The sequence below is a fragment of the Anticarsia gemmatalis genome, chromosome 3 (assembly GCF_050436995.1).
Source record: "Anticarsia gemmatalis isolate Benzon Research Colony breed Stoneville strain chromosome 3, ilAntGemm2 primary, whole genome shotgun sequence".
In the NCBI taxonomy this organism is placed as follows: Eukaryota; Metazoa; Arthropoda; class Insecta; order Lepidoptera; family Erebidae; genus Anticarsia; species Anticarsia gemmatalis.
The window spans coordinates 4,027,013-4,054,110 of NC_134747.1; the positions used below are offsets into that span (position 1 = coordinate 4,027,013).

At 33.2% G+C, this 27,098-nt stretch overlaps 1 protein-coding gene across 1 annotated transcript in view; it reads right to left on the reverse strand.

Moving 5' to 3' along the window:
* Ndae1 (Na[+]-driven anion exchanger 1) overlaps positions 1 to 22,891 on the reverse strand; it is a 94,598-nt gene extending 71,707 nt beyond the window's left edge. The window contains exon 1 of the mRNA XM_076135852.1: positions 22,671 to 22,891. The gene's annotated coding sequence lies outside the window, so the exon portion shown is untranslated. The remainder of the gene's footprint in view (positions 1 to 22,670) is intronic.
* Between the last annotated feature and the right edge of the window lie 4,207 nt (positions 22,892 to 27,098).

The window sequence follows — 27,098 nt, forward strand, 5'->3', positions numbered from 1 at the left end:
ACGAAGAACGTTTATACTGTTACCTGTGTTAAAAAAAAATATATATTATAAAGAATTGAAATAAAGATTTTATCTTTGGATTGACAGAATTGTTTCAGTCCATGCGACAGAAAAATATAGCAGAATTTAGTCACTGAAAAACTCAATGAACAAAAACTCTAATTATATAAGCTCTAAAAATCCGCTAAGGTTATTGAAATATGCTTACGCAAGTGTTATACTGATGTCCTAGCTTTGATACATAAAATTAAAGTTATCGAAGTATGTACATACATAAAATCACGTTTACCCCACATAAGATAAACAGAGAACAAAGAACGCCACTAGCGACGATCCCTACAAAAGCGATTCTTTTAAAAAACACATTATCGACATCAAATTCGACCTACGTCACATAATTTAGGGGAAGCAGCAATAACTTAACATAATTTCCACGAAACTATGCCTTTATTTTCCATATTTTTCGTAAAGTCCTCTATCCGCAGATAAATCAAGAGTAATACATGCAGGAACGATATTGTTTATTATTTGTATAAGAGCTTTATCGTGTAGCCTCGTAAATATGACTGTTTCAGTAATCCTTCTTCCTACTAGCAAATACATGCATATATGTGTGTGTTTGTCACTAGTTCACTCAAAAGCTACAGAATAGCTTTGATGAAATTTAGAACATACGTGTACATATTTTACCTGATACTTTTACTCCAGGAAATGATAATTTAGTTCGTTCTATAAAATTATTAGCATGATTCGAGTATCGACAGTCGGAAATTAAAAAAGTGCTGTAAAATTTGTCCCTATGGAGCCAGCCAGATGCATTGATCAGACTTTCATGCAATATTTTTCGATATTCGATGAAGTTTAAGAATCGCGCTTCTGATGCCACCTTCGAATAACTGCGTTTGGTTTGGTTCGTAACTAGGTAGGTATTTTAAGCTTAATGACAGTTACTAATGATACTTAGTTCACTTAAGTCCGTTCAGTGTTATTCTTTCTTGTTACTGAAAGAATCCTATCATCCTCGTTTCTCACGCAGATAAAGTCGCAAGCAGAGCCTAGTATCCAAAAAATTTACTTCCGCAACCCTATTGTTTATTTCATTTGTTCAAATGATATTGTATTCAAACAATGCACGAGATCTGAATTCTTAGAATGTCAAGCGTTCCGCGAATTCGACAATTCGTCTTGGAAGTTAATTTTCATTCTTAGAAATAAATGATGTACTTAATATAATGTATTTGCGTTATTTATTACGCTATGTTTTACCGGAAAGCAGGTTTGATTAAATCAATCAACTTGATAAACTCTTTTAAGCATACTCGTGCCTTCAAGCTTTGGTGTGCTCTGTTTCTTGACAAAATTAATATTAGTTTGCCCCATCTGGGATTGGAACCTGAGACTATAGTTTACTTATTCTTACTATGGAAGTCTACTTGACTCGGGATTCGAAGTCGTGAACATGGTAACAAAAAAGCAATCATTTTCAACCAAATACGTAATCGTGACTAAAATTACTAGAACACATTTCTACGATACAACAAACCTAAGTAGGTACACAATAGCACATATATTATTACATACAAACGACTGTTATTTCAATGTTAATCAACAGGTAAAATAACATTAATTCGAACAGGCCGTGGAAGATGGTCGACCTACTTTAATTACTCAAAGAGAAATGTACCAAGTTTTTTCAAAGGAACGGGGTTGAGAGCCACTTCTGTCTCACTTATTTCCGTGATTTTGAATAACTAGACGCCAGCCATAATACTGTAGACATACATTTTTATTTGATAGTTAGCTTGTGCTTGCAACTGCATTCGCGTACGAATATTTCCTGGGAAATAAAGTATCTATTCTGTTAATCCAGGCTATAAACTATATGAGTAACAAATTTCGTTAAAATTGTTTTTGCATGTCAGAGTAAGAACCTGCACATATCCATCCATTTTCACAAATTTTCGTATTAATAATATTAGTAGGATATCAGGTACTCAATGTGATATTCTTTTTCTTAGAAAATTTTGTCGCAGTAAGCCAATTCCCATTCTCGGAACCAGCGTAACTTTGTAAACGAAAGAAATCGCAAGTTTAGGACCTTCCTCTAATATATTTTTGTACTGTATTTTATTTATATTTGTATTTTTGGAAGTGAATAAGTGAGCGTTTAACAATATTATTTAACAAAATAAAACGTGATGAAAAGTCTATCGACCTTAGAATTTAGTGAACAGTTACGTATAACTTTGACTACCCCAAAAACCTAACCCACAACTTCATGATAGTTACGATACGTGCTATTATTTAGGAATAAAATAACATATTTATGAGAAAAAATTTACATAACATTCCCATTTAAGAAATCAACACAAGTTCAGCATGAATGTACCAAAAAATTATACTAATTCAACCTTTCCCCTTCTCAATTTACCTCACCTGTTGAACGGATATTATGATCTTATGGAATGCGATACAACGTATTCAAGGCGCCGTTCATCGACCATATGGTCGCGATGTTTTGACCATTTACTTCGAACAATAAATCATAACAGTTTGCCTTATGGCATGAAACGAGCTGTGGTAATAACGCATCAAAATAGTACTTAAGATGCATTTTAATTACCGAGGAATGGGAGGAAATTTTTCTGACCTATTACTGTAATCAATTTCAAACATAAAATCAATATAGTTAGCACTTGTCCCGAAAATCGTGCCTGCGGTTATAACTGTTAATTTTAAGAGTGTATTTGCGTTTCTTTTGGCAGTACAGCCAAAAGTAATGCAAACAGTAATAAAACAATAGGGAAATGAGTATATCACGTCTCAATATATAAACATATTAAACATGAATTTGAAGATTCAAAATATATGAATGGAGGAGTATTAAAAGATTCAAATTTTTTCTAAAATCATGTTCGGTCCAAAGCTAAAGAGAGCGAGTCTATCCCCTTTTAAAGTGCTCATTTCCGAATGGACTGCCGTCCGGCAGCTGTGTTACATACAGAATTGGATTCAAATAGCTATCGTGACTATTTTCAGACCCATTGTTTTTATTTTACCTGCTCGATTATAGACTTTACTACGTTCTAACTTTTATCTCTCCTGCTTCGGAGGTACAGTTTTTAAAAAAGCTGGTTGTCATTTTGATTCCATATCTCTATGCGCACCAAAATCGATACAGTAGTTTAACAATAAAAACGTGAGACACAGTTAAACAGCCTTTCGTATTTATTTATTATGTGTCGATTTTTGTAGGACAGTGTTTTAACAAAATGAAAATTGGCTATGAAATTATCGTTACGCTAATTAACAGTAAACACTTTGCTGCAATTTGATTAAGTTTAATTAAAAATATTGATGTTAAAATGTGTAACGTTTAAATACAATTTTGGTTCCTGTGCACGTGTATTTAAAGTAATAAAATATGATATTATATTAGGTACTTTACCTACACGTGCACAGATAGTAGGTAATTAAATTATTTCCAAATCACAATTTAATATCATTAGATACCAATCGATAAGTTTAATGTATTTAAATGATAAAACTACGAAATTAGATTTTATTAAAATGGATACTCGCAAAGTTAATACAAAGGCCTTCCCGAAGGCTATTTCTTAAGGTGTAATATTAGCCCCGAGGACTCGATACGCCCTCCACTACAACTGATTAGGCAAGCCGTGAAATCGTTTGCTCACTCAATACAAATCCGATTTGATCCGAGTGTCCGAGTTATCCAAGATATATGAGTTCTCGGATCTCCAACGAACCGTTAGTTTTATAAGGACGACTGATTTCGGGCCTATACAATAATTTGGTTAAGATTCCTTTGCCTCGACTTTTGTTTTTTCGTATTTTTTCGCTTCATGCTGGTTATTGAATAGTTTGTCGTTTTGTCTTTCTGAAATCTACAATTGCTTTATAAGATTCTGCACTAGCGAACTTACAAATATAAATGATAAAAAAAATCTATAAAAATGTCTAACTTTAACATACGAGTACATGCAAATGCACACAATATTAATCAGATAAAGGACCGATTTTTACATCTTCAGCTTACCCAATTCGAGAAATAATTGGGATGGTTTTGAAAGCCTATAAATGCATATTTTATTACCGAAGGTGAAAAAACCAATCCTTAAAGGATGCATGATATCCAATACATTATTGTTTGAGGGTAAGACACATAGGTAAAATGACAAAAAGTGTTATAACATGATTTTGATGTCCGAATATGAAATCGTCACTGCTTTGTTATGTTTCAACTTGAGATTGCTTTAAACGTGCGATTCAATTACATTTTTTAATAGTTAAACTTAGCAATTAAAACAATCATTCATTTATTTACGACTACGACAGGGGTTACATATGAAACGTAAAGCAAGTCGGGGCCCAATGCATGATCGCATTGATAATATATGAACTTGTGATCAACAGTTCCTCATCGTTTCATCCATCATTACAATTAACGTTAAAATAAAATAGCGTAACAATTGAATATTCGGATAACAATGAATAAAAGGGTCTATCACGTACTTACCGAGTTCGCAGAATGACTTCAAAGATGATTTGCGAGATGATTTGAAGCTAGTTTCAACGAGCTTGATAATATATCATAAACATCAGTATGCTCGCCGAAACTCGCGTTAAATCACTCGTTTAGTTTCACACGTGGATTCACTTGATGCGTTGACTTCACTTGAAATATTGAAACAAAACACATACCTGATTTTTCTTGGTTTTAAGTTTGAAGCTGCTACTAAGCCATGCATAATAAACAGGCTTGAGTCCACATTGAGTTCTTGCATCTGAGTTAGTTAGTTTTGTGTTTTCTTATAGTATAAATGTATGATTGTGAAGTTTGGGTGACTTTATCATTTTAAAAATGTGTTTATTGAATGCGCTTAGAAAGAAATGGTTACTCAAATAGTAGAACGATGCATTAAATGCTTTGATTCATAAAATGTACATAATATATTTGAACTCTTAATTTAGCTTTTCTTAATTCATAACTCCTTTACAAAAACTAATAGGTATCGACTTAAAAAAGAAATAGTAAAATGGCAATGGCATAAAGAAGATAAAAATCAAAAACATACTTTTAAAATCGGTCTAAAACTAGTTTATTCTTCAAAGGTTGAAAATTAAATAGAAATATACATAATTTCCTAATTTTCAACCATAACTTTACCTTAACAAAATTTACTCCTGTCCCCACCAACCCCATGTATCTTCAAGTAAAGTAAACCCTTATCAGTATTCACTTAGAAGTCAACTGAACAGCTGACATGTGCCACAGATCGTTGCGAATATCTCACGTTACATAAAACATAGGCCTTTATGTCGCCTCGTAAAGTATTGTATGAATGCTTAATCGAAATTCTGATAGAAGTTGAGTTTATTAGCATGTTGTGTATCATTCTGACTTGTATTATTGAAGTAGAGGTAAATTATACTTGTTGCTGCTTAGTAATTTTGTTTTTAAAAGTAGCTTGCCTGAGCTTTGCCCGGTTGGGTAACAGTAGATTAACTTATCAAATATAACCTCACCTCAAGAAACACTATCTGATAGCGAAACTTAGGATTTTAAGTTTATCGCGATCAGACAGACAGTCAGACTTACGACTAATAAAGAAGTTTAAATATACTTAAATTAATATTTAAAAAGTCTTATTAGACAAAAACTTGTAAATGTTATAATTTTTCCTTTTTCTCACGGTTCTAGGAAATTATAAAAACTATTTTTTGTTATTTTACTAGATCTTTAAAGTATTAGTAATGAATATTGCTACTTTACTTTTTTTCTAAAGCTAAGATTGTTTTTTCAACGCGTAAGTCTTTGGAACTGATTGACCTATTGAAAAAGCTCTTTTTATGTTATGAAATTATCGCGCTGTGCTCTGAGCTACATGTTTGAAATATTTTGCAAGTAAAGACGCTGGATCAGGTAGTAACAAAACCTGCCAAGAAAAAGGTCGCTAACTTACTCTGACTGTGACGAAGGTGTAGACTATTTTGACATCTATAATGACGTTGTCCCTTTCCTTCACTCCTTGTTAGAAAGAGTTAAAGTCAAAGTAACAAGTCCTTTGTCAAGTTAAGGCGCTTCACACACTGCCCCGCACCACGCAGCGTAGCGCGTGAATGCGTGTTCGAACCTTGCTTGTAAGTATCTCCGTTTGTATGGAAAACACGCACAGTCTAACACACAGAAAATGCATCCACGCGCGTTCATGCGGATCACGCACATACACGCGCACTGTGCGTGTTTTCCATACAAACGGAGATACTTACAAGCAACGTTCGAACACGCATTCACGCGCTACGCTGCGTGGTGCGGGGCAGTGTGTTAATCGCCTAAAGGTTGAAACGAATGCAGTTTGAAATGTTGTGAGAAATGAGCCTTGGTTATAATGTGTGTAGTTGTAAATTGTAATATATTCGTTAACTAATGGAGAGATGTGAGTTTGTTGATATTGTTAGGTTTAGACTGAAAGTTTTAGGACATAATTTTTACATACATAATAATTCAGTAAACGGGCATTTAAGTATGTGCGTATCAATTGAATAGATCGTTGATTAATCTGTCTGGTTTTTGCTACATATCTCAAGTATTTCACTCAAATATACTTTATGTAACGCATCGTGCAGTAGCGAAGCAAAAGCTATATAAAACTCCATACAAAATCTAACCAATGAATAGCTGAAAAGATTCTACCGACGAACTTTCTATACGAAACATGGAGCATAAAGTTTTAGCTATTAGCATTTAGTAAAGCGCCTGGAAACTTTCACAACGAGAAGTAACGGTGCAGAGACAATAAAAACCACGGCAAAGTGGCCGTTTATAGGTTTATATGCCAAGTGTTTATGTGCAGAGGAAAGCCTTCTAGGTATGTCTTATACACTTTTTTTAGGAGCAGACTTAATACTTTAAGATGCTATACGTAGGATTTAAAAGAAAGGAAGTAAGTCTTGGCGAGCGATTTCGAGTAGCAATCGCACAAAATACGTGGATTTTAATCTGCGCCTCCACCGTACCTCAGGGTAGGTACTATTCTGACCAAGTACCTAATAGACTAACTAATAACTCAATACCTAAACCCACCCTCCTTAGAATAGAGACCCTTGCCCAGCAGCGGGACAATAAGGATTTAAAAAAATACACATTATATAGGTGCTATGACAAAACTGAATGTAAGAAATTTTACCCACCTCTTAGAGTCCCTTACAGTAGGATCTGAATGCTCATGTTCTTGGCAAAGTAAACCCATCTCAATGTTCCTACATTATAAACAGTAGCGTATACAATACTGCCAATAATATAACTACATGCAATTAGTGAACATCCACGGAATGCATAAATGCAAATCACACATGCAGTGTTGACTGACATTAATCACATCGTGGTGCGGCGAATCATTGTCCAAAACGTACTGATTTAGCAGCTGAAACAGGGTTCATACTACACACGGTAAATACTGTATTGATTCTACAATAACAAACTAGCGATTTTAGGCCTTATAACTTGAGAGATAAGGTCTGAAGTGTGATTTGGTAATAGATAGAAACCAGCTCTGATAGTAAAGCCCTGATTTGCTTTCATGATTGAGGCGTGGAAGTAATGAATTAACGCTATCTGACGAAGGTAAGTCAGTAACACTGACTATTTTGTTTGTAAGTCCTAAAAGAGACAACAAAATTACCTTATTATTTAAAGAAAATCGGAATATCCACTTGCAAAGTAGACGCAATAAGTAAACTCAGAGCAATATGTCTTTTCCTTCTTATGCCAGCTGGTTGTATTATCATATTTATTTAGATAAGAATAGGCCGATCGAGAAATAAATAGCAGATGTTGTCTTGTGAGCAATATGCATATATTTTCGGAGGTATATGTTATTAAGAAAAAAGCACGCTGATTTATCTCTTCGAATGATTAAAATGGCTTATAGGTAACTATTTAAATAATTTACACATTTAAATTATAATTAAGAATTTGAATTCCCTAGATAAGTGTTTCTGAAAGCACGTTAATTTTTGGATCCTGGCTGTCATTTGCAAAGATCTTTGACAGCCGTTACTAGTAGCCAAAACGTTGAAAGTCTGACAACCATTCTAAACGAAGGATATCGTGTTATAACTCAGGTAACTGGATTGTGGAGGCCAATGGGCACTCGCTGCATGTAAAATACTATACCTCGATTCCCTACCACTATCGACTACCGACAACCGGCTAGCTATCGACATTTTGACATTTATAATGTACTGCCAAAAAAGTTTCTACGACGCCCGTCAGAGGCGCTGATCAGATTTTCATAAAAAAATTCTCGATGACAGGTCGGTTGTCGGTAGTCGATAGTAATAGAGAATTGAGCTACTAGTATGCAGCTGCACCCGGTGAGACTGTGACAATTCAATATAGTCGAAAGAAAGACTCACTCACTTTCCTAGAAATCTTTTTGAAATAATTCTTATTTACTGAGACAGTTTTTGCTTTAGATAAATTAAAAAAAAAAGTTAAAGAACATAGTACCGCGCGGTATGCCATCGAGTAATTCATTGAATACCTTTTGATAGCGTCGATATTGAAAGCTTAATCCCAAAGGACCTTCGCCATTTATCTCTCAGATAAAATGGTCGACCTCAGACTTTTCTAATGTAAATTCAATTAAACTTAGGACATGCCTGAGTTCCGAATGAAGTTAGAAATTGTTAGTCCTTCAGGATTCCTTTTAAGTGAAAGGAGCATTGAAGTTACAATAAGGAGAATCGATAGAAAAAGTTTCTAAAAGGTGGATGGTCAAAGATGGTTCCCTTCAATACATTAAGACAGGAAAATGTATAGAACAGTTCTTACGTTCATACTAAAAAAAAAATTAGAATGCAGTCGAGAAAACGTAAAATCTGCAGACCGTTTATTCTACGATATTAACACAATAATCATTTCGTTTATTAACATTTATTTGAGTGAGATTTTACGAGAACATCTCTACTGAAACACATGTGTAACATACTGCCCGCGATAAAATTGCCTGTTACAACCAAAATGTAAAAGAAAACCTATATTTTTTATCCAGTCCTAAAGAAAACACTATTGATTTTATTTTTATTTCATTACATATATTATTTGTTGCCCACCATAGAAAAATTACCGTAATGATTTTCCAGAACAAAAATACAATAAACCTTGTGTTCTCATCTCAAAATACTTTTATTACTTTAATCAACTTCCATCACACCTAATAAAAAGCCTTACTTAGTTCACCTCATTTATTAACTTTTTACACAAACGATGAAACGTCGTGTTTCATTTATGAGATCGTTCTCTTTTACGACTGGGATACTTTATGTTTTAAATTAAAATACATTGTTGAGGCTTGTTTGTGAATAAGAGATAATCTAGGACATTGTCTAGTCATGTCTATAGGATTAGACTAGGATTTAATTATTTTCGCTCGAGTTATATATTGTATGACAGTTAAGTACCTATAACATAATTTTGTTTTTTGTAAATATTTTGGAAACTTTAGGTACTGGTAAAAATGGTGCTTAACTTTTTAATCATCTTTATAACATAGACAATATCATGTTTTACAATATTGATTTAAATTGTTACTTAAACATTATTAACGGTTTTTACTCTAAAAGTATTAGAGCACATACAATTTTTGGCATATATAACGTGATATTACCATTCAAAGGTTTAAGTCAAACAATATTCATATTTTTTTTTTTTATAACCCTTATCTGTCCCACTGCAGGGCAAGGGTCTCCTCCCAAACGAGGGGGAGGGGTTAGGCCTTGAGTCCACCACGCTGGCCAAGTGCGGGTTGGGGACTTTGCATGCCCTCAATAAATGTATTAAACAAATTTTAGGCATGCAAGGTTTCCTCACGATGTTTTCCTTCATGTCAAATAAAAATTCTTCTATTATATCATTATATGTAATTAAGCCATACAGTCGGAAAATTATGCCTTGGTATGCTAGATGGCCTAAAGGAACATCGAGGGTTCCTTGTCGATAACGACAATGGACGCCGGACCACGAATGGCAAAAATATAAGAACACACAAAGATAATATGTTAGAATAGAATATTCTACCTTTCATTGAGAGTGACAGGGGAGAAGAAACGGTGAGACTCCACATCAATCATGTCTAAGAATATTTTCAATGGGTACAATCGCAAAAATATCTGCCTACAGCTGATCTGTCTGATCCTTTATTGTAAAAGATTGACAGACAATATTATACATTGTTACAGGTTGCTTTATGATTTATGGATTTCGTATGTAAAGAATTACATTGTAATATTTTGGAGAAATTTCGTTACCATGTAACATTTTTCCTAGGCTTATGTTGTTTGTTAACACATTTAATAAATTAATTATTTATTAGGCACGCAACCAAACTGTAGGCGAGTTATCCGAAGATCAGCGGGCTTATCACGTATCTCAGTTGACAGCTAGTATACGTCAAATCTATGGTCACTATTCAGTACATTGCTGTTTTGACGTAACGTACTAATCACTATAATCTAAGAGATAAAACAATGGACAGCATAGTGCCTTTCAAATGACTGTCAACTGAGATACGTGATAGTCCCCCTGGTCCTCTTCGACACCTTACTGTCAAACCTATAAAATTTTGTTTAAATATAGTTAAAGACCAGGGCTTAAACATAGCCTCTAAATATTCTGAAATAATCTATAAGGCGATAAGGAATCTGCGGGCACAGGTAGTTAATTATTATAAAAGAAAATACTAAATTCTTTTAATTTTCTTTTGAAATTGGTAAATTCTTTACTACATTACTATGTAATGTACAAATAATTTTATGAAATGTCCGTTGGTCCTGTATGACAAGATCTATGGATGTGAATGAGGCAAGGGAAGTTTGTAAGGATCGTACTAAGTGGCGTTCTTTGGTCTCTATCAATGGAAAAAGGGCATTATATTATGTATGTATGTATGTAACTTAATGAAAGTCCTAAAAAAGCAATGAAGCTAAGATCTAATATATTTGCCGTCACTCCCGTCACTTCCATGTGAAACATTCAATGTTAATATACGAGTTATTCATTGCGAAGTGTGTTCGACAGGAAATTGACGCACACCCACTTATGTTCAGCGTTGTGTTCGTGTTCTTGAAACGTTTATTTTTATCACTGTATTAGGTATTTGGTAGATATTTATTATGATACCTTATAAATATGTTCAGTTGCTTTCAGCGGTAAATGATCAGTGGGATAAAGATACTCGACACGTTCATCAAATAGATGGGGTACCGTTTTATGTTTCAAGAGCAGAGAAAACGCAGTCGGCAGTTGTGGCTGTGTATGAAAAAGGATTTTCTGGTAGCTTTTAAAACTTTAGTACTAAGTTTAACTGTACAATTTCCAGTTGAAAAATTACAACATACACAGGCTACAGGAAAACGGTCTATTCTTGTATGTTTATCTTTTAGGTCGAATTTGTAATATACCGCAGCTTAACCAATTGGTACTGTTTATTTGTCGTCCGAAAATCCATTAAACGGTCACTTAGCAGCATCTAGAATTAATTAACCTTGTTAATTGTTCACCAATCGGCAAGTAAAACACTAGGTGGGACATTAGGTGCTACCATTTCGGGCACAATGTAACAGTTTTCGACCATTACCAATTGATACTTTTAAAAAGGTTTCTTTATTTATTTGTTATCTTTCTTCTCTCTATAGGATCTTTTTTATGTGGAAATTTCGACAAAAACGGACACAGAGTATTTATCCTTAACTTATTGAGGTGAAGAAATAACTGTACCTTGTAGGAATTTAACTCCACAACGGTAAATAACGGTATAATGAACAATTAAACATCACCACAAACGTATATAACTAACGCTTTCAACAGCAGCAACAAACAATATCATAGTCTAGCAACTAAAAATAAACACTCCAATAAAGTACATTAATAAATTAAATCGAACCGAATAGCTATAACATTAAAATAGAAATCTTTCAGCGATGCGAGGCCGATTGAATAATGTAGAGCGAGCCTCCGAGCTCGGACCTCTGTGAAGATAAAAGGATACAAACAGGAACCTTCCCTGAATCCCAAAAGAGACGGAACAAACAGACGGTACAAAAGGAAATGCCTTGTATACGTTAAATACGATTGTTTGTGATGAAATTCTTGGTAATGATTGATGAACATACATATTTTTGGCTCTGAATAACAAGTTCTAAGAATAGCAACAGGTATATTGTAATTCCGTCCATCACCCAGCTAGACTTTGATTACGCAACAAAGTCTTATATGAAATTATATGAGGGATTCTAGTCAGACGTTATGTTTCTAATAATCACCAGATAGTGATTGATAGAAGCACAATATTGGTGCTATTAATACAGGCGAAGTTACACGCGGCACATGTCGTCATAATGTCATGTCACATTACTTTCTAAGAAATCTGTTGATTCCTAACACGTGTACCGCCTAACGCGACAGTACACTTCCGATTTCTTAAAAATAGTGTCTTCATATTTGATTTCCTTTGACACTAAGTAAATTTTTATACTACCTTTCGTTTTCAAGATATGTCTTGTGGAACTGCCTTAGTGTTGTCACATTCCTATAATACGTGACATTTTGACTATGACGTAGATCGCACGTTTGTAATGCCCTTAGTATAAAATATTTTACTGTTTTACATTCAGATAAAGACTTATCTTTGCAGTTCAATTCGTACGTGCACGTTAGTCTGTAATTACGTTAGCTGAAACGTTCTCATAAGGTTATTGCAATCAAAGGTCAGAATGAAAGGTCAAATAAATACTCATCTCGTATTTTTATAAAGGAGTGAGGTGAAAGTGTCAATGTTATTCTGCGCAGTTTATATTAAAAGGTTATTTGTGTGAGAATATAAGGGACGGAAAACGGAAGGCAATTTGCTCCACCTGTCTCCGATTATACATTACAAAATATAAATAATAATTATTCATGTTTTATTGTGAATTTTATTGTACTGGTTTCTTTCCATGGGATATCCTGTTATAACCTAGGCAATTTGGTTGTGGAGGTACGATAGGCAGTCGCTCTATGCGAAAACTGGTAAGGAAAGGCTAAGCGGATGACATTGTATTGGTTAAGATATCAAACTGTAGTTTTTCGAATTAAGTCATTTAAAATAAAAATGCCTGTAACTATAGGTATATATTATCTTCAATAAAAATAAATTAACTGGCGAGGATTGAACAAGACAAGCGTACAGAGATTTAATAAAGAAAATAAGACATTTCACGCGTTTTCTTGTCGACAAATACGTCATGTCATGTCTCCTGCATAATATACTATTATTTTCTAACAAAATCTCCAAGCTAGGCTCAATGTTTAATAAAATAGAAACGAACGGGTTCTGCAAAAAGTCCCTTTCAAGTCGAAGACGAATTTAATTAAACATAGTAAATGGAAGGCTCTTGATCAAATCCTTTTGCGTCGCAGATATTTTGTTTAGGCTCAACTTTGTACCTTCCCCGGCTTTCGAGTTTGTTCTTTCAAGTTATCGCTAAATTACGAACTAGTTTTAGGAACCTTGAATTTTCCGTATGTTATAGGGTTTTACCTTGAAACTTTGCTTATTTATCGGATGGTATTTAAGTTGTTTATAAAACTTGTTGCTTTTATGTATTACGTTTTCAATCAATATTTAAATATCTTTTTTTACATTGTTTTATTTACATAGACGGACCCAGACTAGTGGAAAGTAACAATTATAATTCCTGGCTCACTATCCCACTGAGATAACGTTTTGGTTACAAAAGGTTATCTGGTTGTAAATTTATTATAATGATGTTTAACAGTTGTCTTTCTACAACAATGAATTGTTTTTACAAGCTCTGCTTAGTTTGGAATCACATGACCGTGAGATGATACTAAACTTTAGCTTATTCGTCACTTCACAACCGTACAATGCAGGTAAGTATCTTAACATTCATCAATCATTGTGCCGTTCTAAATACGAAACCGATATTTTCTCTTCTCCATATCGCTAAACATAAATACGAAACGTGCTAAACGTCTCAAATAGGTTCTATTGAGAATCGTTGAGCTAAATCAAGCGATAAAATGACGTGGTTATTTGCTGAGCCGCTAATGCTAAAGCCATATCGAAGGTTTTTCGTGGTACCGGTCTATTTATATTGTTAGCCTATACGTGGATTATGTGTCGCGTCTGGATTTTATTAATCCTAAGTAAGCAATGAAACCATACGCGCTTTATTCTTATACACATTATATAGGTCAATTTAATATAATTTTGTAGGTATATAACTCCTGTTGTTATTTTTTTCGTTGTTTTTATCCGTCCTCATGTTACGGTCGGCTTTTAGTCTAATTTTAAGAACGATCACAAACCATTTGCACTTTGTAATCGAGATGCTTGTGACATTTTGATATAGAATATTATTAGGCCAGTACCGGACTTTCAAAGAAACTGATATTATAACTCAATTTATTTATAATGCCTTGACACAAAGAAAAATATGTTAGGGAATGAATAATTCCGCATTAAAAATTTCGATACTTCCATATTTTTATGACATTAAATTGCTCTTGCGGTGATACGAATAAATAAAACAGTTGTATATGTATTTTATGCAAAACCGAACTACGAATTCAAACAACGTATGTTTCGTTTTCATTCAATGGATTAACGAGTGATGCGCGTAATTGCATGGGAAGTTAAATCGCTTCATTGGTGGAATGCAATTTGTGAAATGTAAAATATATCTGCGGAAGGCTTATGTATATAGTTAGGAGCTGAAAAATTACAGTTGAAGTACATTGTTGGTATAAAAAAACTTCACTATAAAGGTAATGTGAATAATCTATATACTAATGATGATGATGTTTTCCAAGCCGATACTCGGCTACAGCGGCCAATTTCATTGAAAGCAGCCGACGGTGCACGACTTTGTTTATAGTGTCCAAGTGTGTGCACAATACACAGGTACGCTCTCTATTCCTTCACTCTAATAGCCCGGTGGGACGTAAAACCGACACGAAACCTGAATTAACACATCAAATGCTTTTTACCCCGCGAAATCTTTTATATAACAAGATGTATAATGTACATTAGGCAGAAGAAGTATGTAAGGATCGTTCCAAGTGGCGTTCTTTTGGTCTCTGCCTACCTCTATGGGAAATTATTTATGTATGTATAAAATCTTTTATCACGAATAAAAGTGTGGGCAAAAGGTGGCAGTTATTATTTTAGCATACATGTATATTAGGTATTCCTCTGCGTATAGAGTTTGTGTAAAATAATAATGTGGGATTTACACAGAGTTTTTTTTACAAAGTATTCTCTGTACAAGGTCTTCATTAATTTGTTTCTATTGTAAAGGTAAAACGCGTGTAGGTGTATTAATATATCTAGCTGAACCCTTCAGGGAATTATGTTTTTTTTATTTTCTAAATAAAATCCAGACGGTTCTGTTAGTAATCTTTTTTGTGGTTTCAAATGCTAAATTCTTTTTTTAATTTAATACAGTTGAATAGAAGTCTAGCAATTTAAATAAAACAGACGCTCTCTTTAAAAATGACTTAGTAGATATTGTTATATGTAACCAACTCAAATAGTTTCTTTCTAAATCTGTTACAGTGATTCAGATTGTTTTAGAGTCTAGAACTTAAGTCGGCAACATAAGCACAAAGTTCTTTATATAAAAGAGAGGCTGGTAGAGATCGTATTTGAGCTAAGAGCAGCATGCACACAATTATGTGCCGACTTTAACAAATGAAGTCATCTGAATGCTTAACATTTCTGGTTAAAATCGAATCAACCGCATGCGTACTCTGTTAAAAATATCACTAAAAATTTGGTAGAGAGTTTCGTTTTTTTCGTTAGTCCATTACTGTCCACTGTTGGGAAAGAGTTTCCTCCCGGACGAGAGAGGGGTCAGGCCTTGAGCCCACAAGACTTTGGTAGAGAAAATATGCAAAGAAAAATGATAGAATTATTCACAAACCCTCATTTGTATGGAAGTGTCGAAGGAATTGAACCAATATGTCTATTTTGTCACCCGGAAAATACTCATTACTTTGACTTGTACTAAGTTATATGTATACATACACAAGATGAGAATATAATCTTTTTAAATGCAACATAATATACTTGGCTACAGATTTGTCCTACCAAGTTATATAACTGTATACAATGGTCAGTATCAATTCAAAAAAACATATTTGCGTTTATGTTAGTCTGTACTATTCCAATGACGTTTGAAATATAATTGTATGTTCAAACAATATTATGTTTAAAGTATAAGAAAAAAGATATAGAAATACAATATGTATTTCTTGTACGCTCAATAACACTAAAGAACTACTGAAACAGATCTTCAATTTATCTAAAAAGTATATATTTATGATCGAAAATGTTCCTAAAAGCTATACCTATGTGTTACGTGCTTGGAATATTTTAGGCACACGCCTCACACTTTACGCGTACGCATATTAGAAAGCGATTACGAGCCGTTCTGTATGTTAAGGCGAGGTAATTTACCTTCTTGAGGGTTCTCGCCTGTATTTTTATACGCTTGTTATAGATACAAAAAATATAGATTTTTTATTAATTTCCAACGTCGAAATCGTTATCTTACGTTCGTAATCAAATGTGATCCAAAAAATATCTTTATACCCTACCGTTTATGAGAAGGACTGAAAGAAACGAAAATTCTATTCTAGTTTCGAACAAAATAATTTATTCCAATAATGAGTATATGCATTTCAATGTGTCACATAATACACTTCGCACGAGAAGCACGAAGACAGCGGGAAAACAATTAATTTGTTCCAACTTTTGTTGCTAACTGTACATGGAACTCATAATTTCGCGTTAAAATAACAAGCCGCATACGAGAATACTATACTACAAAAACGTATTTTTCTTTTTCCTCTCCTCGTATTCAAAATAGAAAAAAAAAAACAGTGAGTAAGGGTCACCGCATAACTCCACATTAAAAATGTACGTATAACAGTCTGGTTTAAAATCATTGTTGTTTCAAGAAAAGGTTAGTTCATATAAATTTTATTCTTCCGTAGCCTCATGGTAACAGGTAAAAATGGAAAGAGAAATGTGAGCTCATAATTCATACTTTAACTTACGTTTTTCTCTGTCAAGCGAGATAATCTCTGGTATTAAAGTTCATTTTGAAATGGACTCGGGATTGTTGTTTTATTTGGGTTTTATTTTCATGATATTGCTGATTAATGGTTTCTTTTTATGTTGAAGTCAACTCCCAACACATTACTATTGTATTTGTGGATACTTTGAACAAGATAATAGTAAATTTTAAACCACACAAGTTTCATATTTCGTGTTGGAATCGCACCCGCAACTGTACGCTAAATCTAGGACGTCATGTAAATGTCATCAATATAGTGCCATAGTTAAGTCGATTAAATAGTCCATTAAAAAATCCTAAGTACTGGTTTTTGAGTTATAAAATTGCGAGCAGTATCAGCGTTTAACATGATTCTTGAACATACGAAGACATATCAAGTAGAGTTCCTTTCAAGAAACTAACTAGTGACCATCTTATTCTCAGTCTCTTTACGAAATGGACCGCAGACTGTATATAATGTACAAAAATATTTCTATACGTTGTTGGTACAGCAATTAAACACAAACACATACAGCACAGACACCGCAGTGCAGCGCCGTTTAAATTTAACGGAGCGTGCATCGAACGAATTAAAACATTGGATAAAAATGAAAGCCCAGTTTGTTTGACTTTTTACTATAACGGGTTTAAATCTTTACTCTTTTACTCACTATTCGTGGGATGAAAAACATTTTGTGTTGTTCAATTGTAATGAAAAAGAATACGATAATTTTATTTTGTGGTTGTGAAAGTTACTTTAATTGTCGCTTCATTTATTTGCAGTTATTTAAGTTTTGTATTAATTACGTAGTTCTTCTAGAGGGCTTTACATTCTTAAGCAAATAAATATTAATGTTATTAAAGCTAATGATTAAAAACTGTACTGTAATCGTTTGATTCCGAAAATTGTTAAAAAAATGTGAGATACAAGATTGAACAACATATAAGGTGTGTTTAATTAATACTCATGCTCATAGATTTATCAAATACAACGAAACCTCTGAGAGTTCTTCTAAACTTCTGTGTTTTAAACAGAAATTATTATGTATAATAAATAATATGTAAAACCAAACATAATGTAACTATCTGCCGAACTCATCAGAGTTTTCATCATACTTAACTAAAATCATTCTCCCCAATTGCCAACTTTGTTAGAATAATTTGCATGCATTCCGATGATATAATTTTCATTCAGAACTTTGATTTAGTTCGTGAACTGCAGTTTTCAGTGAAAATACGTGCAATACTCTCTATTTTGTCAAATTACATGGTCTCTGGCGAACATTTCACAAATTGCTATTACGTGATTGTTCAACTAGATGGCCACTTAAATGAGTTTGTTGAAAAACGACTCTTTTTATTACGCAGTGACTTATTCATTTGAAATTGGTTAGTAAATATTCATTTGACGTTTGGAATAGTACTTTGTCGGAATAGGATAAGTTGTAAATATGTCTGTTATTAAATGGTGGACATTTCAAATGGCTTCAAAAGAAAAACTAGACCTGTATAATATTACTTACCCAAGTTTCGAACTTGCAGATTTCTTACTCTCACTTTAACCTTAACGTAGGTATCAATTATGTATTGACATATTGACATTTAAGAGCTACTTCTTAAACTGATTCCTTCTTAATACGCTAGGGGCATTGATTAGCTTAGTTCTGACTCAATAGTCGATAGTTTATGGTAGTAGTAGTAGTCGCCCTATTGGCCTAATGTTAACTCTATTTATAATACTTTCACTGTTCCTCAAAACATTTTTTCTTAAGTAATTTAATTTACTTCCAAGATATTCCGCAAACTAAATAAGAAAGAACTACGAGTATCCAAATAAGTCAGCCGACATTTTTATAAGTAAATAGACTTATTCATGATGCTATGTTTATTTCATTTACCGCAAGGGACTGTTGTAACAAGCCTCTACTTCCAAGTAATTTCTTTCAAAACCAACTGCTTTTTTGGCCCAGTTGCCTCCGAGCCGTTATGTAACCTTTTTTGAAAAGATGCCTGATTGTTTTAGCCAATTAAGGAAAAAGAACCCTATTAACATCAAAATAATAAGTCTAACCCCTCTTTTATTAGGAGAACCAGACCTGTGCCCAGCTGCGGGTTAGAAATATCATTATATTAAATATTTCTATACCAATAGCAAAAACAAGAGCTGTTGTATTCTTATGTCTTTTATCAACCTTTTTTTTATATCATTGCGATGTTCATATGCTAAAATTTTATTTACAAATGATATAATTAGCCCTTCTTTGCACAATATACCTAACCAAATACCCTATTTTTAATAATCTTCACAGTTTTATATTGATATTTTTCAAATAAATATCATCATAAAGAAGTACGTATTATTTCTCTTTCGCAAAGGTATAATTCAGTGGAGCACACCTGCTGACTGACATTTACTCGGGTACAAAAGATGAAGGAGGTTGCCATGACAACCGCACCCCTTCGTAGGCTCTCGATACGTGAAAAGCGGTCATTCATCTAGAAATTGCCGATAAACGACATCACTGAACTACTGGATAGGCGGTTCATTTACACAGTATAAGTACTATATCATTTTCTTTAGCATGTAAAAAGCAAAAATTAAGATGAGAAAATAATGTGATGTCATCAAAAAATGAATTCATTTAGCATTGTAACAAGACTGTTTTCACGTATACTTTAGAATTTACTCATTTTTAAGATAGGGTGCCTTAGGATGTCTTAATATATATTATCTCCTGAAATTGAACAAGTTATTGATGGTGAAGGTTAAGTACAAGAAAATAGGATGCCATACATTACCACAGTTGTATTCAAAGAGTCAATTGCAATTACTTTTCCTTAAGACCAGGTTATTATTAAATTTTTAATTAGAAAGAAACGCCATACTTTACCTTTATTCTACATTCCTTGTATTATTATTGATACAAACATTAAACACATATATTTCCCAACCTATGTTCCACAATCTCTAATTTCCCCAACTATTCTCCGGCCTTGTTCAGGTGAGAATATTATATAAAGGGCTTCTTTTGAATTTCTTCGGCTTCACCGAGGAAAGCCTATGTACTACATGTTATATGGATAAGCTATATGCGTATATTTTGCACATTTATCACTCTTGGTTTTATGGCTTCGTAAATATTTGATCAACTGTCACGTTAGTATCATATTACAGGCTCTGGAAGTGCTTGTGTCGTATGAAATGTGTGATAACTTATTCTATTACGAAGATTGTATTTTTATAGTTAAATTGCTGTAGTTATTCCTAGTTTCAAGATTCATTTCGAAATCCATTCGAGGTAAGTTGTTCTTAGTGTTTAGGTTTCGGTTAAGGGTTTCAAATTCATTAGATATCATGATGATATTAGTAAACTATTTTTTATAAGCAAAATGAAAACGTATTCATTTAATTCAAATTTACCACAGTGTCCAGATTAACTAAATTAATTTTAAAAATAATAAACGTAATAAATTCTACCTCTATTCTATCGGCTACTTGGCAACTATCCCACACCTGCCATTTCTATTGTGACCAAATCAATATGGCGACGGGCATTTGGCTAGATACGTAGACTTTAAAAGTTCTCAACCGGGATTAGGCCGTAAGAATTTTGTGATGACTTTGGAAGTGAATTTGGCAGTTAATAAAGCATCTCCGTGGCTTTAGCGCAAGTAAAAATTGTCGCATTTCATAGTAATACTCGATCGAAATCTTATACGAATAACAAAACATCAAAAATATTGATTTCAAGTCGACAACATTTTCGCGAAAATATTGCTTTTGTCACTTTTTATGATATATTCTTTGTTATTCTTTTTCTTTAAACTTGAGATTGGCCCATTGCGATAACAGTCATAGACTTATAATTATTCATGCATGTATTATGCGTTACATTTGACCCGAGCGAAGCCGGATTTTCATCTAGTACATTTTATATTTCAATTTAGTTTTAATAACGTTTTGACACAGGCCAGTCGTAGTCGTATTAACACTATAAACTACCAACTGTTTTCTTACCATAGGATGAGTAGGTACCACTAGTCCAGATTCTTCTCTAATACCCTTGTTCTATTAATTGCCCGATTTACTTTTATACTTTTGTTTACTCTAATTCGTATTCGGTATTATAGTCCGACAACTTATTAAAGAGACCTTTGGCAAGCACGATTTATCTAGATTTTAACCGATGATTCTTATATATTTTGCCAAAATACACTGCTGTTTAACAGCAACTTTAGCTGTCAAACAGGTCATCGTCACCTGCATACCTTTGCGGTACAGTGATGTTCTAAATTCTGGATTTTGTATTCCTTCATCAGCTGCAAACCTTGCACACAAGACTCTGTACCAAGTGGTTAGACTATAATAATATGTGTAATTTCATTAACCTCTCTACTTTTGTATATTATCCGAGATATAAAGTTTCTTTAGGTGCTTACAGTGAAGTGTTACTGTTATTACTATTATACGGATACAAATACATCGTTAACAGTAAACTTGAGACTATTTACTGAAGTATTGGAAGAATAGATTTCTTTTTGTATCGAAAAACCTACACAATAGATAGGTAATTCGTCGCCACTCCTTTAAAAGCTTTTTAGAACTTCGGCACGAATCCTTGTACTTTATTAGAATTGCCACCTGAATCGTCTGCAATACAGAGATGCAGTCCGAAATATGATCAAAAAGAGAATCAAAAGGGCTTAAAGTATAGTTTGTATCTTTAGGCTAAAAGAATACTGGCGAAGGATGACTTGAACGGTCTTTGAGTGAAGACGATGAGTCGGCAAACATATGCTTACGCCTTTTCGACGACATGTGGTCAGATGTAAAAAAGATGGTGGGACGAAAAACATTAAGGGAAGCAAATAATGGTATACAAGCAGAAGAAAATCGTGGTTCGAGACTCAAAATACTTTTCTATAATATAGTATTCAATCGGACTAAACAAAAAATAAAATATTAAATGAAAGGTTGATTTGAGAAGAAGTTTTTTAATATACCTCTACATTTTAACGTAACAGGTTCCAATCGCTGAAATATTCTCTATCATAATAATCAAGTGATAAAAATAATTGCTTCTCTACCTGTGCCTAGTAACGTCTTTTTCATTTAAATTACTGCCTTCGTGCCTATTCCTTTAAAACCTTCTTCTATTTTTAGAAATACTTCTACAATACATACGTATATACGACATTTCTCAAAACGTGCTCGGATATAAATGATCCAAAAGGTAAAGGGAAGGGAAGCTAACACTCTAAACGTGACACGATTATTGTGCGCCCTCTACAAGAAAATATATGGACGTACATGTTTTTTCCCAACACTTTTTATGTCACAAAGCCAGAAATAAAGCAAAGAAAACAGTAAAGTATAAAATAAAATAAAAATTATGAAAGAAAAATGTACTTTTAACATTAAAATTATGCATAAAATTATACTGAGGTAATTTTAGGTTATACCGCATAAACGTCAAGTTGCAATATTAGTAAATAATAGCGTAAACAAATAGTAAATTTACCTGATCAGTAGTGCATCGCGAAACACACCCCGAGTACGAAAACTTTATAGTTATGACACAAAATTGTAAAACCAACTATTGAGTGCACGTGCACTTAACAAGTCACTCACGAACGAACTGAGGATACACTTATTTTTTTATTTCACTAATTGTTTAACACATAAATACTTGTTTGAATTGAGACACAAAATTTTCGCGAACAGAGAACCGTCGCTCGTGGAAGCGACGCTCGTCTAAGTAGCGTTTGTTTGCGGGGAATCCTGCGCATGCGTGGAAACCCTCGACGTATAACTAAAGCCACACACAGAACGCACTGTGTCCACATCCATTGCGATTTAAACATTATAAATGGACATTTTAGACACCGTGTCGCTTGATGAAATACGATATTCGTGTCTAGGAGCTAGTACAATCTAAACTGATCCTTATACTTGTAGAACTAAAGTTGATTTTGAAATGTGTTATAAGTTTAGAAGTAACATTATTTTGTGGTGTGTAACAAAATGCTAAGGGCCACCTAACACTTGGTTGGAATTGCAAAAATATACAGGAGTCAAGTTGGACGTTAATGATTGATTGTAGAACGAAATGTTTAATAGGAAATTGTGAAAATATTTCACCATCAATCATTTGTGTCTGTAGTTTCCACTAGATAGGACATTTAAATAAATTAACTTCGCAACCTTGTTCATTGACTTGGATAATATGATAATTTCCTAAAATATGCATAGTTACGTAATATTATTTATAAAAATCCACAGACGGGAAAACTGTTTCTTTGTTACTTAAAATAATGTATTCAATCAGTTTTGAACCAATTCAAGAATCTTTCAAATCTTAAGAATATGCTGTATAAATGTTGCTTTTGTACAAATTTAAGTTAGTTCCACTATCCAACTGTTAGCATAACCCTCTTATTCATAAAAATATATGAAGTTATCGAAGGCTTATAAAGAGTTTTGTTTCTCTCACTCCTTAGCGAAATGAAAAAGAGAATACATATTATAGTAGTTTTAAAATAGTTCATAATCATTCAAAAGACTATAATTAGAAAAAGATAAATATGAACATAACCGGTATTCGTAGTTTTCGCGCTTATAATACAGAGCTGCGAAAACAATACGGAAAGCGAACAATAGTGAATGGGGTTCTGTCTATACCTACATATTATATACCTATATACTTCTTTATGTATGAGCCTCACACTTCATTGACAACGGAAGTGTGTACTGCTGAGAACAATATGTCGGGAAATTGCTGACTACTTATTGAAATACATACTCGTACACGTGGCTTAGATCCTATTTTATAGTAAAGTATGTACTTACAGTATATGTAGTATAGTATTGTTTTAGTTACCTTCGCATATAATATGAACCCGGAATATTTAATGGCTAGCAAGCAATGTTAAGTATGCAACAGCTTATTTTAATTACGTAAAAGATATTCTGAAACTAACGAAGCTGTTTTTTGCCGGAATGACTAATCAGTGCAAAGAAAACTCAGAAGTCAGGATTTTCATCAAAGAGTTTACGTACAATTGTATGTCATGCTTTAAAATAATAAGTAAGTAATCAAATTAGCATTAAATTATAATTATTATAATCATTGTCATCATAACCATTGGAAGCTTTCTATAACCTAACATTTTAAGGAACACGTGCGTGTGGTCGTAGCGCCAATTGTTAAAAACAAAATACTTATCAGTATAATAATGTGTGAATGTTTGTACGTGTGTATATATGTGTAAAATAACTTACTAAAACCAACGAACGATAAAACTACATAAGTCGAATTTAATAAAAAGAATAGATTTTTTTTTTCTAATTTATTCCTTTGTCTACGGTTTAAAAGTCTACCAATAAATCAAGGCTTTTATCAAACGACGCCTACATTTTAAAACGAGGTCGTGTAATCGAATAACTTCTAGTCTTTTCTTTGACTGATTCTTGACCTTCTCTCAAACTAAATATTATTATAACCAGACCAAGTGGTATTGATTTCAAACTTATTTTGGTACAATTCAATTAAATTGACTGCCTTTGTAGTCTAGGCGGTAGGGGACTTCTAATAATGAGGTCTCGAGTTCAATTCCCGGGTACCGGTATGCTATTGGGTTTTTCTTATTAATATTAGAACATTCTCGATTAGCCTGGAGTTATAAATGAATGTGTATCTTGTATTTTGCAACAGGCTCGCCCTTTAATACTTTGTAAAACGTGGGTGTATTTCATACATCTCTTGCCTACACTATCTATACTTATATTATAAAGCTGAAGAGTTTGTTTGTTTGTTTGTTTGAACGCGCTAATCTCAGAAACTACTGGTCCGATTTGAAAAGTTCATCAGTGTTAGATAGCCCATTTATCGAGGAAGGTTATAGGCTATCTATTATCACGCTACGACTAATAGCAGCAGAGCTGTAGTAAAAAATGTTACAAAAACGGGGAAAATTTTGACCCATTTTCTCTCATGTGACGCAAGCGAAGTTGCACGGGTCAGCTAGTCAGTTATAACATGCGAAATAAAGAAATAATTTACTTACTTTTTTAACAGTCTGAATAAGTTTCAATTATAAAACATTAATTTTCAATCGAAAAATATAATTACATTCAAGCTAGTGTTTGCCTCAGGGCGTTGCCTGTCTAGGCTTCGGTCATAGACCTAGAGAATGAAAGGAACCCTTGAGACTTGAGGATTTGGTGTCAATATCAAGTGCTGAGAAGAATGTCTGACGCGTTGATCGATAGATATTGATGGGATAAGTCTACGTAGTTTTAGATGGAAGACGATCTACAAAAAGTCTTATTCTATTTTTACTTGGGTAAGTGAACAATTTGAAGGCGATTGTAGAAGCTGTGGAGTAATATCAAACAGGGAATTAGTAGATTTACTTTTTTAAAACAATTCTTGGAGTTAATGTTCTCAACTTATACTAAGCTAGCGAGGTAAATGGAAAACCTAGCCCCTCTATCATTTCAAGATGAGCCCTGTACAAAGCAGTATGACAGTACGCAAACATTGACTTAATAATTAGACCTAAAGAAACCCTCAATAATGTTACCAAAGCAAAAAATAAAATGTTACTTTTTACTTATTCGAACGAATTATGGTTGTTAAATTAATTGATCCATTCTTGAAATTGTTTTTACAACAGTCAAACATAATCTATGAGAGACTTTAAGACTTATTTCAAACGATTTCATTAGTAAAATAGCCAAAAGATTTACATTTCATCTAAATGGTATGTAAATAAAGGCAATGTTTACTAAAACCTAGGTCATATTTAGCTTAACCCGTCTAGACGCATTTAGTGTAGGAGTGCAGGTAAACTTTATTTATACGTCTGAGACGGCAAACAGATTTTCTTTCTAACATCAAAATATTAAATGCACTTTGTCGAGACTACGGCAGTTAGGGTTAATGAACCCATAATTTCTTAAGATTATATTTGCTTAAAATTTTCATTTTTATCTATTTTCAGTTTCTACTTTTCTTTTACGATATTGACCACAAAAATAAAATATCGCTTATACCTAGTTGACTTCATGGACTTTTTTATATGAACTTATCATGTTTATTGCAGTTGAATATCTTAAAGTGTGATTTTAGAGACGTCAATATGTGATGAGTAAGGTAAACAAGGTTAACGTAGTACGTACGTAATATTAACTGTCAATGACACCAATTTTTCATACATTCGTAACAATGGTAATGAGTAATAAACTGTTTTGCAGCCAAATCCGAGAAACAATTTCAATACTACAAAATACAATCCTAATTTTGTAGTCTCAATAATCAGAGCAAAAACACGTTTCAACTATTACTAACGTAATAATCCCAAAGGTTTCCAAGGTATCGATAAATTAATTACCAAATTACCTGTCCATTGTAATATAAAGGCCAAACTTGGACAAACTTAAGTAGTTAAGCATATTTCAAGTTAAATGAATTAGAACCTTTGTTGATTAAGTATTCAGGTAGAGAGGTAGACGCGATAAGTTTCAGGTAATAATCTTCAGTAAATATTGTAGCCGTGTTTTGAATAAAAAAGCTGATTTAGTCTAGTTATGAAGTGGAAATGCTAATTTAAAAAATAGTTTTGTATCTATATTTTATAAAAATATATTAAAAACGTAAAAAATATTAAAACCTTGGAGTAGGAAAATAACATTTTCCATTTAGTTTCTTAAAAAAGAAGGTTTATGAGCCGTACAGTAGATAAATGTTTAATTTTATCAATCTATTTTGTAATGAAAATCACGGATGTATTCTTCTTCTTCTTATCGTATGGTTAGTGGTCAACTTAGTGTCAAAGTTGTTTAAGCCACCCGAAAGGCCTTTGACATGGCTTAACGACTGTTATCTTAGTAGACAACAACCGGGACCGACTTTTTCGTGCCCTCCGAAGCACGGAGTCACCTATCT